This window comes from Dreissena polymorpha, chromosome 12 (assembly GCF_020536995.1).
Source record: "Dreissena polymorpha isolate Duluth1 chromosome 12, UMN_Dpol_1.0, whole genome shotgun sequence".
In the NCBI taxonomy this organism is placed as follows: domain Eukaryota; kingdom Metazoa; phylum Mollusca; class Bivalvia; order Myida; family Dreissenidae; genus Dreissena; species Dreissena polymorpha.
The window spans coordinates 65865437-65880784 of NC_068366.1; the positions used below are offsets into that span (position 1 = coordinate 65865437).

The following is a 15348-nucleotide window of genomic DNA, read 5'->3' on the forward strand; positions in this document are numbered from 1 at the left end:
TGTAACATTAAAATTAAGAATAGTTGAGTTTTTATATCAAGACATATTTAAATGCATCAAGCACCATTTAAGATTTTTTTGTTGCTGATAGTCTTTGGTGGATTAACTGTAGGCGGGCCTAAAAACAAAATATTCCTCTTTCCTGTAACCTGATTAGTATCATTACAAGACAACTCCCAAATTCTTCAGAATGTGGGTCATTTCAAGTCCATTATTAACAAAAAAATGCTGCACTCTCCATGCCTTTTGTATACCACACTTATAAATGGGTCTCCATGCATCCATACTGTATAAGACACATAATTGTTCTTAAATATTTAATTGAGAAACAGTACAACTTTTGAACTATCTTATATATTATGTAAAATTCACTAAAAACTGCTAAGGTACCTTTGGTCATATGTATCACTTTTGAAAAAAAATAGCATTTATACAATTTTATCACACATCAAGAAGAACATGAATTGAATACATAATATTTCTTTTTCAGACAAAATGTGTAGAAAACTACAAAATATAACAAATAAAATCATTGAAATCCATCCTCTACACTTCTTGAATGCTAAAATGAGCGTTTAAGAGTGCATTGGTACAGCAAAAATTTCTTCATGGTAAAGGCAACAAGAGATGTGTTTGTCAGAAACACAATGCCCCCTATTGCACCGCTTTGAAATAAAATTTCAATATATCATTTGGCAGGTTTAGAAATTATCTCCCTTTTAAGCTTATTACTTCCCTTGGATTTGTTTTTTAGACCTTTGATCTTGAAGGATAACCTTGACCATGACCTTTCACCACTCAAAATGTGCAGCTCAATGAGATACACATGCATGCCAAATATCAAGTTGCAATTGTCAATATTGCAAAAGTTATTGCAAAACTTTAACCATGGTTAAAGTTTTTGGACACACACAATGAATGACAGACAGACAAGCCAGAAACAATATACCCCCGATCTTTCGATCCGGGGGCATAAAATACAATGATATTTGACCTTTGACCTTGAAGGATGATCCTGACCTTTCACCACTCAAAATGAGCAGCTAAATGAGATACACATGCATGGTAAATATCAAGTTGGTATGTTCAATATTGCAAAAGATATCAAACTTTAACCAAGGTTAAAGTTTTGGGACAGAATGACAGACAGACAGACAGACAGACAGACAGAAAGACAGGACAAAAACAATATACCCCCGATCAATTGATCCGGGGGGATAAAAACCATATTAAACTAGAAATGGCACGGCAGAGGCCGACCCGTACCCCCATGCCGTGTGTTTGACACAGGGGGCGCCCCAGGGTTGGTAATGGGGCTATGCATAGTTCAGATTTACCGTATTGTCATAATAGATGTTCAGTATCAAAATATTAATTTAGTAAATCAGTGTAGAAATGAAGAAGTTAATGTAAAATAACATAAAACAAGATGTGTTTGTGAAACACAATGTCCCCCTATATGATGTTTGACCTTGTAGGATGACCTTGACCTTGTGAAGGATGACCTTGACCTTGACCTTTCACCACTCAAAATGTGCAGCTCCATGAGATACACATGCATGCCAAATATCAAGTTGCTATCTTAAATATTGCAAAAGTATTAATAAAATAAGCAATTTGGGCCACATATATTTGACCTCTGACCTTGAAGGATGACCTTGACCTTTCACCACTCAAAATGTGCAGCTCCATGAGATGCACATGCATGCCAAATATCAAGTTGCTATCTTCAATATTGCAAAAGTATTTATAAAATAAGCGATTTGGGCCACATATATTTGACCTCTGACCTTGAAGGATGACCCAAGGGTCTCGCGACTAGGCGAAGTGGGCGATTTCTTCGCCCAATTATTGGCAATTAATCTTAACTTCGCACATTAATTTCATGAAGGCGAAGTGACTTCTCCTCCTTTTAATGATTTACTTTGTGCCAGACATTGACGATTAAAATCGATTTGATGTGGAGAATTGGACACAGGAGGATTCTCAGCCATAAGTTGCCCCATTTACAGGTCATGCAAAGTTGAATATTCAACAGAACAGTCTGGAGCTATAACACTTCTTGAAATTGTTAATAGATGATGCCTTGATTAATTGCCTTGTGCTGGCTACCAATAACTATGCTTCCGCAATGTTAAATGGCCCATTGAAAAATACTAAGGAATGATCAAATGGGAAGAGGTAACCTTTCACTGGCAATAAATGTGGGGCTCATTCACAGGTCAGATTTGGAATCTCTGCTGCAAAATGAGATTTTTTATGAATTTTAAATTTGAAACAAATATTTGTAACAAAATATGAATTTGATTTAATTCAAAACAAATATGTGTAACAAAATATGAATTTGATTTATTAAATGTTGAATTGCTTAAAATTAACAAGGAAGTATAAAGATTCTGAACATTACTGGCTTGTTACAATTGAAGTTTATTTGATACACCTGTTCAGGAAAAAAAAGTACCATTATAATCAACAATCAATTAGAAATAAGAAAAATGTCGGTTTTATACCCTTAACATGTCTTATTGTATAAAACAAGTGAAGAGTTGATTAAACACTGAGCAGAAACCACTTATCCGTTAAGTTGCCGAAAAATATACGTACAAATGTAATACTAAGATCTATGACGCAAATGTACCATTTCTCCCAAAGATGTTACCAATTCTCCCTATTTTGGCTTTAGGGAGAAGTGACTTCTCCCTAAATTTTGAACCTAGCTAGACCCCTGTGACCTTGACCTTTCACCACTCAAAATGTGCAGCTCCATGAGATACACATGCATGCCAAATATCAAGTTGCTATCTTCAATATTGCAAAAGTATTCATAAAATGAGCGATTTTGGCCACATATATTTGACCTCTGACCTTGAAGGATGACCTTGACCTTTCACCACTCAAAATGTGCAGCTTCATGAGATACACATGCATGCCAAATATGAAGTTGCTACCTTCAATATAGCAAAAGTTATTGCAAAATGTTAAAGTTGGCGCAAACAGACCAACAGACAGACCAACAGACAGACCAACAGACAGGGCAAAAACAATATGTCCCCCACTACTATAGTGGGGGACATAAAAATGAGTGACAATCTCTGACCCGGCCCCACCCCAACCCCCATAACTTTTGACCCAGGGTTCAGATCAAAATTCCAAATAATGCACTGTCGCACATATGCTCATAGCTACAATGTGTGTTTCAAGGTTCTAGTGCTTATAGTAAAGGAGGAGCTGATAGTGGCCAGGACGGACGGACAGACAGCAAAGATAACCACAATGGGGATAAAAATATGTCCCATGTATGCGTATAAAATCAAGTTCAATCAACCAATTACACCGCAACAAACACAATACCTTTGAAACCGATATCAAATTGCTTGTTTTTCGTGTAAAAATACTCAAAACAAAAACTTGATAAAACCGCTTTTAAATCAAAAGCATGAACAATTAATTGACGGTTTCAGCAAAGGAAAGGCAAAAGGTTATGCTCCACTAATTTGTTGACCTGTGTATTTGATGGTCTGGTCTTATGCTGGCGGCTAAAAGTTTGTAGTGTATAACAGTGACACATTATTATGACAGTCATTTGGTTGCTTAAGATTTATTGGTAAATAAACATAGCTCACGCAATAGATTGTTGCTGTTTTTCCTTTGGTTGAAATATTTTAGTTATATAAATTGACATATTTTCACATTTTAAATTCATAATATCAGGGCGTTTTCAATTCCATGACTGTAGATATTTCCTGGAAAAGTTTATGATGAAACTTGGATTAATGATTTTGCAAGTACATGATATCCTGTACTTTGTTTTAATTTGCGCAAACAGGACATATCAATGATATCTTTTGTTACTTTCTTCCAGAAAACATTTTAAGTGGCTCATAATAACAAATTAATATAAAGTTTACATGAAACAAGAGGGCCTGAAAGGCCCAAAGTCGCTCACCTGAGATAACAAGATATTATTGGGACAAATCTTCTGACCAAGTTTCATGAAGATCGGAAAATAAATGTGGCCTCTAGAGTGTAAACAAGGTTTTACTATAGCCATATAAGGAAAAATGCCCCGCCCCTTGGAAGCCATGTTTTTCAAGCAAACATAATTATTTTCGAACTCATCCAAGATATCATTGAGACCAATCTTCTGACCAAATTTCATGAAGATTGGACAATAAATGTGGCCTCTAGAGTGTTAACAAGGTTTTACTAAAGACATATATATAGCCATATAAGGAAAAATGCCCCGCCCCTGGTGGCCATGTTTTTAAAGCAACCAAAACCATTTTCGAAGTCATCCAAGATATCACTGGGACAATCTTCTGACCAAGTTTCATGATGATTGGAAAATAAATGTGACCTCAAGAGTGTTCACAAAGTTTTACTATAGCCATATAAGGAAAAATGCCCCTCCCCCAAGGTAGCCATGTTTTTCAACCAACCGGCATCATTTTTGAACTCATCCAAGATAACATTGGGATGAATCTTCTGACCACATTTCATGAAGATTGGACTATAAATGTGGCCTCTTGAGTGTTAACAAGATTTTACTATAGCCATATATAGCCATATAAGGAAAAATGCCCCACCCCTTGGCAGCTATATTTTTCAAGCAAACGCAACCATTTTCAAACTTATCCATGATATCAATAAGACAAATCTTCTGACCATATTTCATGAAGATTGTACAATAAATGTGGCCTCTTAGAGTGTTAACAAGGTTTTACTATAGCCATAAAAGGAAAAATGCCCCGCCCCCTGGTGGCCATGTTTTTCAACCAAAGGGCATCATTTCTGATCTCGTCCAAGATATTTTTGGGATGAATCTTCTGACCAAGTTTCATGAAGATTGGACAATAAATGTGGCCTCTAGAGTGTTAACAAGATTTTACTATAGCCATATAAGGAAAAATGCCCCGCCCCTTGGGCCTTGGCAGCCATGTTTTTCAAGCAAACGTTACCATTTTCAAACTCATCCTAGATATCATTGAGACCAATCTTCTGACCAAATTTCATGAAGATGGGACAATAAATGTGGCCTCTAGAGTGTTAACAAGGCAAATGTTGATGACGAACAACGGACTACGCACGATGGACAAAAGGTGATCACAAAAGCTCACCATGAGCACATTGTGCTCAGGTGAGCTAAAAAGCAATACCCAGAGACATGAAGGGTAAGTATCTGCAAGTTGATTATTGCAGCTAGCCCTTTACTTATAAAATTCCATTTTTGATCAAAATTGACCAACTTCCATTGTTTGGGTTTATTATGAATGTTTAAACTGAGATTAAGCAGGTGATAAACCAGAGATATAAACTATAACACATGCCCCAAATCCATCCCTTCCGTTAGCTTTTAAAAGTTGGAAGTCCTGACTTTCAAGCCTAAAATTTTGGACGTCCCAGACATAAATTTTGAAGTCCCACTTTTATTTCAGAATTTTAATATACGTTCATGTTCCAACTCTATCCATTACCCAAAAAATCCAGTATAATTACGACTTGTATTTTCAAAACCAAAATACGGTCAATATTGACGTCCGCAAACGTCCGCCATTTTATGCAAGTGCATATACAAATTGAATTGTGGGATGGGGGAATTCCCATTGAACATGCGTTAATCACGTGATGCGATTTGAAAGCATAGAGCACTATTCATATTTAGTAATTAAGACAAATCAACAACTGAATTTAAAATGTTACATGTACCTCCTTTTAGAAAAGTTTGTGTAAGTGAAAGCGAATTTCGGAGTATAAAAAGAATCTTTTTTTTAATTTACCGAGTACACTTCATTCCGAATCGGGATATAACTTGTCAGGCATATATACAACACATTTCATTCTTAAAACAAAATATACTATCACAATAAAAACTCCAAGTTTTACTTTTAAGACACCTTTGGGGGGAAATTCTTTAACAATAAAGCAAACCTTCATTAGAATTTTATATAATTATATCAAAATATTAAATGCACCTTGTTACATTAGATTGCTGTCTTATGTATTTTGTATTACATAAGATGGAGCATTTTTAATTAAGGAATACTTGTTTTACTCACATCTTTAGTGCATGTAACATTAAAATTAAGAATAGTTGAGTTTTTATATCAAGACATATTTAAATGCATCAAGCACCATTTAAGATTTTTTTGTTGCTGATAGTCTTTGGTGGATTAACTGTAGGCGGGCCTAAAAACAAAATATTCCACTTTCCTGTAACCTGATTAGTATCATTACAAGACAACTCCCAAATTCTTCAGAATGTGGGTCATTTCAAGTCCATTATTAACAAAAAAATGCTGCACTCTCCATGCCTTTTGTATACCACACTTATAAATGGGTCTCCATGCATCCATACTGTATAAGACACATAATTGTTCTTAAATATTTAATTGAGAAACAGTACAACTTTTGAACTATCTTATATATTATGTAAAATTCACTAAAAACTGCTAAGGTACCTTTGGTCATATGTATCACTTTTGAAAAAAAATAGCATTTATACAATTTTATCACACATCAAGAAGAACATGAATTGAATACATAATATTTCTTTTTCAGACAAAATGTGTAGAAAACTACAAAATATAACAAATAAAATCATTGAAATCCATCCTCTACACTTCTTGAATGCTAAAATGAGCGTTTAAGAGTGCATTGGTACAGCAAAAATTTCTTCATGGTAAAGGCAACAAGAGATGTGTTTGTCAGAAACACAATGCCCGTGTGTGTTTCAGAGTTTATTTACAGGTCCTACTGGCCTCTTCACGAGGTTACGGTAGCCCGACCTGAAACACAATGCCCCCTATTGCACCGCTTTGAAATAAAATTTCAATATATCATTTGGCAGGTTTAGAAATTATCTCCCTTTTAAGCTTATTACTTCCCTTGGATTTGTTTTTTAGACCTTTGATCTTGAAGGATAACCTTGACCATGACCTTTCACCACTCAAAATGTGCAGCTCAATGAGATACACATGCATGCCAAATATCAAGTTGCAATTGTCAATATTGCAAAAGTTATTGCAAAACTTTAACCATGGTTAAAGTTTTTGGACACACACAATGAATGACAGACAGACAAGCCAGAAACAATATACCCCCGATCTTTCGATCCGGGGGCATAAAATACAATGATATTTGACCTTTGACCTTGAAGGATGATCCTGACCTTTCACCACTCAAAATGAGCAGCTGAATGAGATACACATGCATGGTAAATATCAAGTTGGTATGTTCAATATTGCAAAAGATATCAAACTTTAACCAAGGTTAAAGTTTTGGGACAGAATGACAGACAGACAGACAGACAGACAGAAAGACAGGACAAAAACAATATACCCCCGATCAATTGATCCGGGGGGATAAAAACCATATTAAACTAGAAATGGCACGGCAGAGGCCGACCCGTACCCCCATGCCGTGTGTTTGACACAGGGGGCGCCCCAGGGTTGGTAATGGGGCTATGCATAGTTCAGATTTACCGTATTGTCATAATAGATGTTCAGTATCAAAATATTAATTTAGTAAATCAGTGTAGAAATGAAGAAGTTAATGTAAAATAACATAAAACAAGATGTGTTTGTGAAACACAATGTCCCCCTATATGATGTTTGACCTTGTAGGATGACCTTGACCTTGTGAAGGATGACCTTGACCTTGACCTTTCACCACTCAAAATGTGCAGCTCCATGAGATACACATGCATGCCAAATATCAAGTTGCTATCTTAAATATTGCAAAAGTATTAATAAAATAAGCAATTTGGGCCACATATATTTGACCTCTGACCTTGAAGGATGACCTTGACCTTTCACCACTCAAAATGTGCAGCTCCATGAGATGCACATGCATGCCAAATATCAAGTTGCTATCTTCAATATTGCAAAAGTATTTATAAAATAAGCGATTTGGGCCACATATATTTGACCTCTGACCTTGAAGGATGACCCAGGGGTCTCGCGACTAGGCGAAGTGGGCGATTTCTTCGCCCAATTATTGGCAATTAATCTTAACTTCGCACATTAATTTCATGAAGGCGAAGTGACTTCTCCTCCTTTTAATGATTTACTTTGTGCCAGACATTGACGATTAAAATCGATTTGATGTGGAGAATTGGACACAGGAGGATTCTCAGCCATAAGTTGCCCCATTTACAGGTCATGCAAAGTTGAATATTCAACAGAACAGTCTGGAGCTATAACACTTCTTGAAATTGTTAATAGATGATGCCTTGATTAATTGCCTTGTGCTGGCTACCAATAACTATGCTTCCGCAATGTTAAATGGCCCATTGAAAAATACTAAGGAATGATCAAATGGGAAGAGGTAACCTTTCACTGGCAATAAATGTGGGGCTCATTCACAGGTCAGATTTGGAATCTCTGCTGCAAAATGAGATTTTTTATGAATTTTAAATTTGAAACAAATATTTGTAACAAAATATGAATTTGATTTAATTCAAAACAAATATGTGTAACAAAATATGAATTTGATTTATTAAATGTTGAATTGCTTAAAATTAACAAGGAAGTATAAAGATTCTGAACATTACTGGCTTGTTACAATTGAAGTTTATTTGATACACCTGTTCAGGAAAAAAAAGTACCATTATAATCAACAATCAATTAGAAATAAGAAAAATGTCGGTTTTATACCCTTAACATGTCTTATTGTATAAAACAAGTGAAGAGTTGATTAAACACTGAGCAGAAACCACTTATCCGTTAAGTTGCCGAAAAATATACGTACAAATGTAATACTAAGATCTATGACGCAAATGTACCATTTCTCCCAAAGATGTTACCAATTCTCCCTATTTTGGCTTTAGGGAGAAGTGACTTCTCCCTAAATTTTGAACCTAGCTAGACCCCTGTGACCTTGACCTTTCACCACTCAAAATGTGCAGCTCCATGAGATACACATGCATGCCAAATATCAAGTTGCTATCTTCAATATTGCAAAAGTATTCATAAAATGAGCGATTTTGGCCACATATATTTGACCTCTGACCTTGAAGGATGACCTTGACCTTTCACCACTCAAAATGTGCAGCTTCATGAGATACACATGCATGCCAAATATGAAGTTGCTACCTTCAATATAGCAAAAGTTATTGCAAAATGTTAAAGTTGGCGCAAACAGACCAACAGACAGACCAACAGACAGACCAACAGACAGGGCAAAAACAATATGTCCCCCACTACTATAGTGGGGGACATAAAAATGAGTGACAATCTCTGACCCGGCCCCACCCCAACCCCCATAACTTTTGACCCAGGGTTCAGATCAAAATTCCAAATAATGCACTGTCGCACATATGCTCATAGCTACAATGTGTGTTTCAAGGTTCTAGTGCTTATAGTAAAGGAGGAGCTGATAGTGGCCAGGACGGACGGACAGACAGCAAAGATAACCACAATGGGGATAAAAATATGTCCCATGTATGCGTATAAAATCAAGTTCAATCAACCAATTACACCGCAACAAACACAATACCTTTGAAATCGATATCAAATTGCTTGTTTTTCGTGTAAAAATACTCAAAACAAAAACTTGATAAAACCACTTTTAAATCAAAAGCATGAACAATTAATTGACGGTTTCAGCAAAGGAAAGGCAAAAGGTTATGCTCCACTAATTTGTTGACCTGTGTATTTGATGGTCTGGTCTTATGCTGGCGGCTAAAAGTTTGTAGTGTATAACAGTGACACATTATTATGACAGTCATTTGGTTGCTTAAGATTTATTGGTAAATAAACATAGCTCACGCAATAGATTGTTGCTGTTTTTCCTTTGGTTGAAATATTTTAGTTATATAAATTGACATATTTTCACATTTTAAATTCATAATATCAGGGCGTTTTCAATTCCATGACTGTAGATATTTCCTGGAAAAGTTTATGATGAAACTTGGATTAATGATTTTGCAAGTACATGATATCCTGTACTTTGTTTTAATTTGCGCAAACAGGACATATCAATGATATCTTTTGTTACTTTCTTCCAGAAAACATTTTAAGTGGCTCATAATAACAAATTAATATAAAGTTTACATGAAACAAGAGGGCCTGAAAGGCCCAAAGTCGCTCACCTGAGATAACAAGATATTATTGGGACAAATCTTCTGACCAAGTTTCATGAAGATCGGAAAATAAATGTGGCCTCTAGAGTGTAAACAAGGTTTTACTATAGCCATATAAGGAAAAATGCCCCGCCCCTTGGAAGCCATGTTTTTCAAGCAAACATAATTATTTTCGAACTCATCCAAGATATCATTGAGACCAATCTTCTGACCAAATTTCATGAAGATTGGACAATAAATGTGGCCTCTAGAGTGTTAACAAGGTTTTACTAAAGACATATATATAGCCATATAAGGAAAAATGCCCCGCCCCTGGTGGCCATGTTTTTAAAGCAACCAAAACCATTTTCGAAGTCATCCAAGATATCACTGGGACAATCTTCTGACCAAGTTTCATGATGATTGGAAAATAAATGTGACCTCAAGAGTGTTCACAAAGTTTTACTATAGCCATATAAGGAAAAATGCCCCTCCCCCAAGGTAGCCATGTTTTTCAACCAACCGGCATCATTTTTGAACTCATCCAAGATAACATTGGGATGAATCTTCTGACCACATTTCATGAAGATTGGACTATAAATGTGGCCTCTTGAGTGTTAACAAGATTTTACTATAGCCATATATAGCCATATAAGGAAAAATGCCCCACCCCTTGGCAGCTATATTTTTCAAGCAAACGCAACCATTTTCAAACTTATCCATGATATCAATAAGACAAATCTTCTGACCATATTTCATGAAGATTGTACAATAAATGTGGCCTCTTAGAGTGTTAACAAGGTTTTACTATAGCCATAAAAGGAAAAATGCCCCGCCCCCTGGTGGCCATGTTTTTCAACCAAAGGGCATCATTTCTGATCTCGTCCAAGATATTTTTGGGATGAATCTTCTGACCAAGTTTCATGAAGATTGGACAATAAATGTGGCCTCTAGAGTGTTAACAAGATTTTACTATAGCCATATAAGGAAAAATGCCCCGCCCCTTGGGCCTTGGCAGCCATGTTTTTCAAGCAAACGTTACCATTTTCAAACTCATCCTAGATATCATTGAGACCAATCTTCTGACCAAATTTCATGAAGATGGGACAATAAATGTGGCCTCTAGAGTGTTAACAAGGCAAATGTTGATGACGAACAACGGACTGCGCACGATGGACAAAAGGTGATCACAAAAGCTCACCATGAGCACATTGTGCTCAGGTGAGCTAAAAAGCAATACCCAGAGACATGAAGGGTAAGTATCTGCAAGTTGATTATTGCAGCTAGCCCTTTACTTATAAAATTCCATTTTTGATCAAAATTGACCAACTTCCATTGTTTGGGTTTATTATGAATGTTTAAACTGAGATTAAGCAGGTGATAAACCAGAGATATAAACTATAACACATGCCCCAAATCCATCCCTTCCGTTAGCTTTTAAAAGTTGGAAGTCCTGACTTTCAAGCCTAAAATTTTGGACGTCCCAGACATAAATTTTGAAGTCCCACTTTTATTTCAGAATTTTAATATACGTTCATGTTCCAACTCTATCCATTACCCAAAAAATCCAGTATAATTACGACTTGTATTTTCAAAACCAAAATACGGTCAATATTGACGTCCGCAAACGTCCGCCATTTTATGCAAGTGCATATACAAATTGAATTGTGGGATGGGGGAATTCCCATTGAACATGCGTTAATCACGTGATGCGATTTGAAAGCATAGAGCACTATTCATATTTAGTAATTAAGACAAATCAACAACTGAATTTAAAATGTTACATGTACCTCCTTTTAGAAAGGTTTGTGTAAGTGAAAGCGAATTTCGGAGTATAAAAAGAATCTTTTTTTAATTTACCGAGTACACTTCATTCCGAATCGGGATATAACTTGTCAGGCATATATACAACACATTTCATTCTTAAAACAAAATATACTATCACAATAAAAACTCCAAGTTTTACTTTTAAGACACCTTTGGGGGGAAATTCTTTAACAATAAAGCAAACCTTCATTAGAATTTTATATAATTATATCAAAATATTAAATGCACCTTGTTACATTAGATTGCTGTCTTATGTATTTTGTATTACATAAGCTGGAGCATTTTTAATTAAGGAATACTTGTTTTACTCACATCTTTAGTGCATGTAACATTAAAATTAAGAATAGTTGAGTTTTTATATCAAGACATATTTAAATGCATCAAGCACCATTTAAGATTTTTTTGTTGCTGATAGTCTTTGGTGGATTAACTGTAGGCGGGCCTAAAAACAAAATATTCCACTTTCCTGTAACCTGATTAGTATCATTACAAGACAACTCCCAAATTCTTCAGAATGTGGGTCATTTCAAGTCCATTATTAACAAAAAAATGCTGCACTCTCCATGCCTTTTGTATACCACACTTATAAATGGGTCTCCATGCATCCATACTGTATAAGACACATAATTGTTCTTAAATATTTAATTGAGAAACAGTACAACTTTTGAACTATCTTATATATTATATAAAATTCACTAAAAACTGCTAAGGTACCTTTGGTCATATGTATCACTTTTGAAAAAAAATAGCATTTATACAATTTTATCACACATCAAGAAGAACATGAATTGAATACATAATATTTCTTTTTCAGACAAAATGTGTAGAAAACTACAAAATATAACAAATAAAATCATTGAAATCCATCCTCTACACTTCTTGAATGCTAAAATGAGCGTTAAAGAGTGCATTGGTACAGCAAAAATTTCTTCATGGTAAAGGCAACAAGAGATGTGTTTGTCAGAAACACAATGCCCCCTATTGCACCGCTTTGAAATAAAATTTCAATATATCATTTGGCAGGTTTAGAAATTATCTCCCTTTTAAGCTTATTACTTCCCTTGGATTTGTTTTTTAGACCTTTGATCTTGAAGGATAACCTTGACCATGACCTTTCACCACTCAAAATGTGCAGCTCAATGAGATACACATGCATGCCAAATATCAAGTTGCAATTGTCAATATTGCAAAAGTTATTGCAAAACTTTAACCATGGTTAAAGTTTTGGGACACACACAATGAATGACAGACAGACAGGCCAGAAACAATATACCCCCGATCTTTCGATCCGGGGGCATAAAATACAATGATATTTGACCTTTGACCTTGAAGGATGATCTTGACCTTTCACCACTCAAAATGAGCAGCTAAATGAGATACACATGCATGGTAAATATCAAGTTGGTATGTTCAATATTGCAAAAGATATCAAACTTTAACCAAGGTTAAAGTTTTGGGACAGAATGACAGACAGACAGACAGACAGACAGACAGACAGAAAGACAGGACAAAAACAATATACCCCCGATCAATTGATCCGGGGGGATAAAAACCATATTAAACTAGAAATGGCACGGCAGAGGCCGACCCGTACCCCCATGCCGTGTGTTTGACACAGGGGGCGCCCCAGGGTTGGTAATGGGGCTATGCATAGTTCAGATTTACCGTATTGTCATAATAGATGTTCAGTATCAAAATATTAATTTAGTAAATCAGTGTAGAAATGAAGAAGTTAATGTAAAATAACATAAAACAAGATGTGTTTGTGAAACACAATGTCCCCCTATATGATGTTTGACCTTGTAGGACGACCTTGACCTTGTGAAGGATGACCTTGACCTTGACCTTTCACCACTCAAAATGTGCAGCTCCATGAGATACACATGCATGCCAAATATCAAGTTGCTATCTTAAATATTGCAAAAGTATTCATAAAATAAGCGATTTGGGCTACATATATTTGACCTCTGACCTTGAAGGATGACCCAGGGGTCTCGCGACTAGGCGAAGTGGGCGATTTCTTCGCCCAATTATTGGCAATTAATCTTAACTTCGCACATTAATTTCATGAAGGCGAAGTGACTTCTCCTCCTTTTAATGATTTACTTTGTGCCAGACATTGACGATTAAAATCGATTTGATGTGGAGAATTGGACACAGGAGGATTCTCAGCCATAAGTTGCCCCATTTACAGGTCATGCAAAGTTGAATATTCAACAGAACAGTCTGGAGCTATAACACTTCTTGAAATTGTTAATAGATGATGCCTTGATTAATTGCCTTGTGCTGGCTACCAATAACTATGCTTCCGCAATGTTAAATGGCCCATTGAAAAATACTAAGGAATGATCAAATGGGAAGAGGTAACCTTTCACTGGCAATAAATGTGGGGCTCATTCACAGGTCAGATTTGGAATCTCTGCTGCAAAATGAGATTTTTTATGAATTTTAAATTTGAAACAAATATTTGTAACAAAATATGAATTTGATTTAATTCAAAACAAATATGTGTAACAAAATATGAATTTGATTTATTAAATGTTGAATTGCTTAAAATTAACAAGGAAGTAAAAAGATTCTGAACATTACTGGCTTGTTACAATTGAAGTTTATTTGATACACCTGTTCAGGAAAAAAAAGTACCATTATAATCAACAATCAATTAGAAATAAGAAAAATGTCGGTTTTATACCCTTAACATGTCTTATTGTATAAAACAAGTGAAGAGTTGATTAAACACTGAGCAGAAACCACTTATCCGTTAAGTTGCCGAACAATATACGTACAAATGTAATACTAAGATCTATGACGCAAATGTACCATTTCTCCCAAAGATGTTACCAATTCTCCCTATTTTGGCTTGAGGGAGAAGTGACTTCTCCCTAAATTTTGAACCTAGCTAGACCCCTGTGACCTTGACCTTTCACCACTCAAAATGTGCAGCTCCATGAGATACACATGCATGCCAAATATCAAGTTGCTATCTTCAATATTGCAAAAGTATTCATAAAATGAGCGATTTTGGCCACATATATTTGACCTCTGACCTTGAAGGATGACCTTGACTTTGACCTTTCACCACTCACAATGTGCAGCTTCATGAGATACACATGCATGCCAAATATGAAGTTGCTACCTTCAATATAGCAAAAGTTATTGCAAAATGTTAAAGTTGGCGCAAACAGACCAACAGACAGACCAACAGACAGACCAACAGACAGGGCAAAAACAATATGTCCCCCACTACTATAGTGGGGGACATAAAAATGAGTGACAATCTCTGACCCGGCCCCACCCCAACCCCCATAACTTTTGACCCAGGGTTCAGATCAAAATTCCAAATAATGCACTGTCGCACATATGCTCAGAGCTACAATGTGTGTTTCAAGGTTCTAGTGCTTATAGTAAAGGAGGAGCTGATAGTGGCCAGGACGGACGGACAGACAGCAAAGATAACCACA

General features: G+C 35.8%; 2 protein-coding genes and 1 long non-coding RNA gene across 5 annotated transcripts in view; 1 reads left to right on the forward strand and 2 right to left on the reverse strand.

Annotated features, from left to right (window-relative positions):
- LOC127852243 (limbic system-associated membrane protein-like) overlaps positions 1 to 15348 on the forward strand; it is a 471770-nt gene that overhangs the window by 180908 nt on the left and 275514 nt on the right. The window lies entirely within an intron of this gene.
- LOC127852232 (spatacsin-like) overlaps positions 1 to 15348 on the reverse strand; it is a 65951-nt gene that overhangs the window by 46542 nt on the left and 4061 nt on the right. The gene's annotated exons all lie outside the window — the stretch shown is intronic.
- LOC127852253 (uncharacterized) lies at positions 1418 to 9366 on the reverse strand. Of its 2 annotated transcripts, none has more exons than XR_008036147.1 (3): positions 8877 to 9366; positions 2733 to 2878; positions 1418 to 1657 (listed from the first exon to the last, which is right to left on the reverse strand). It is a non-coding gene; the product is annotated as an uncharacterized LOC127852253 (long non-coding RNA). The 2 variants fall into 2 exon arrangements; XR_008036146.1 differs by having other exon boundaries at positions 1418 to 1663.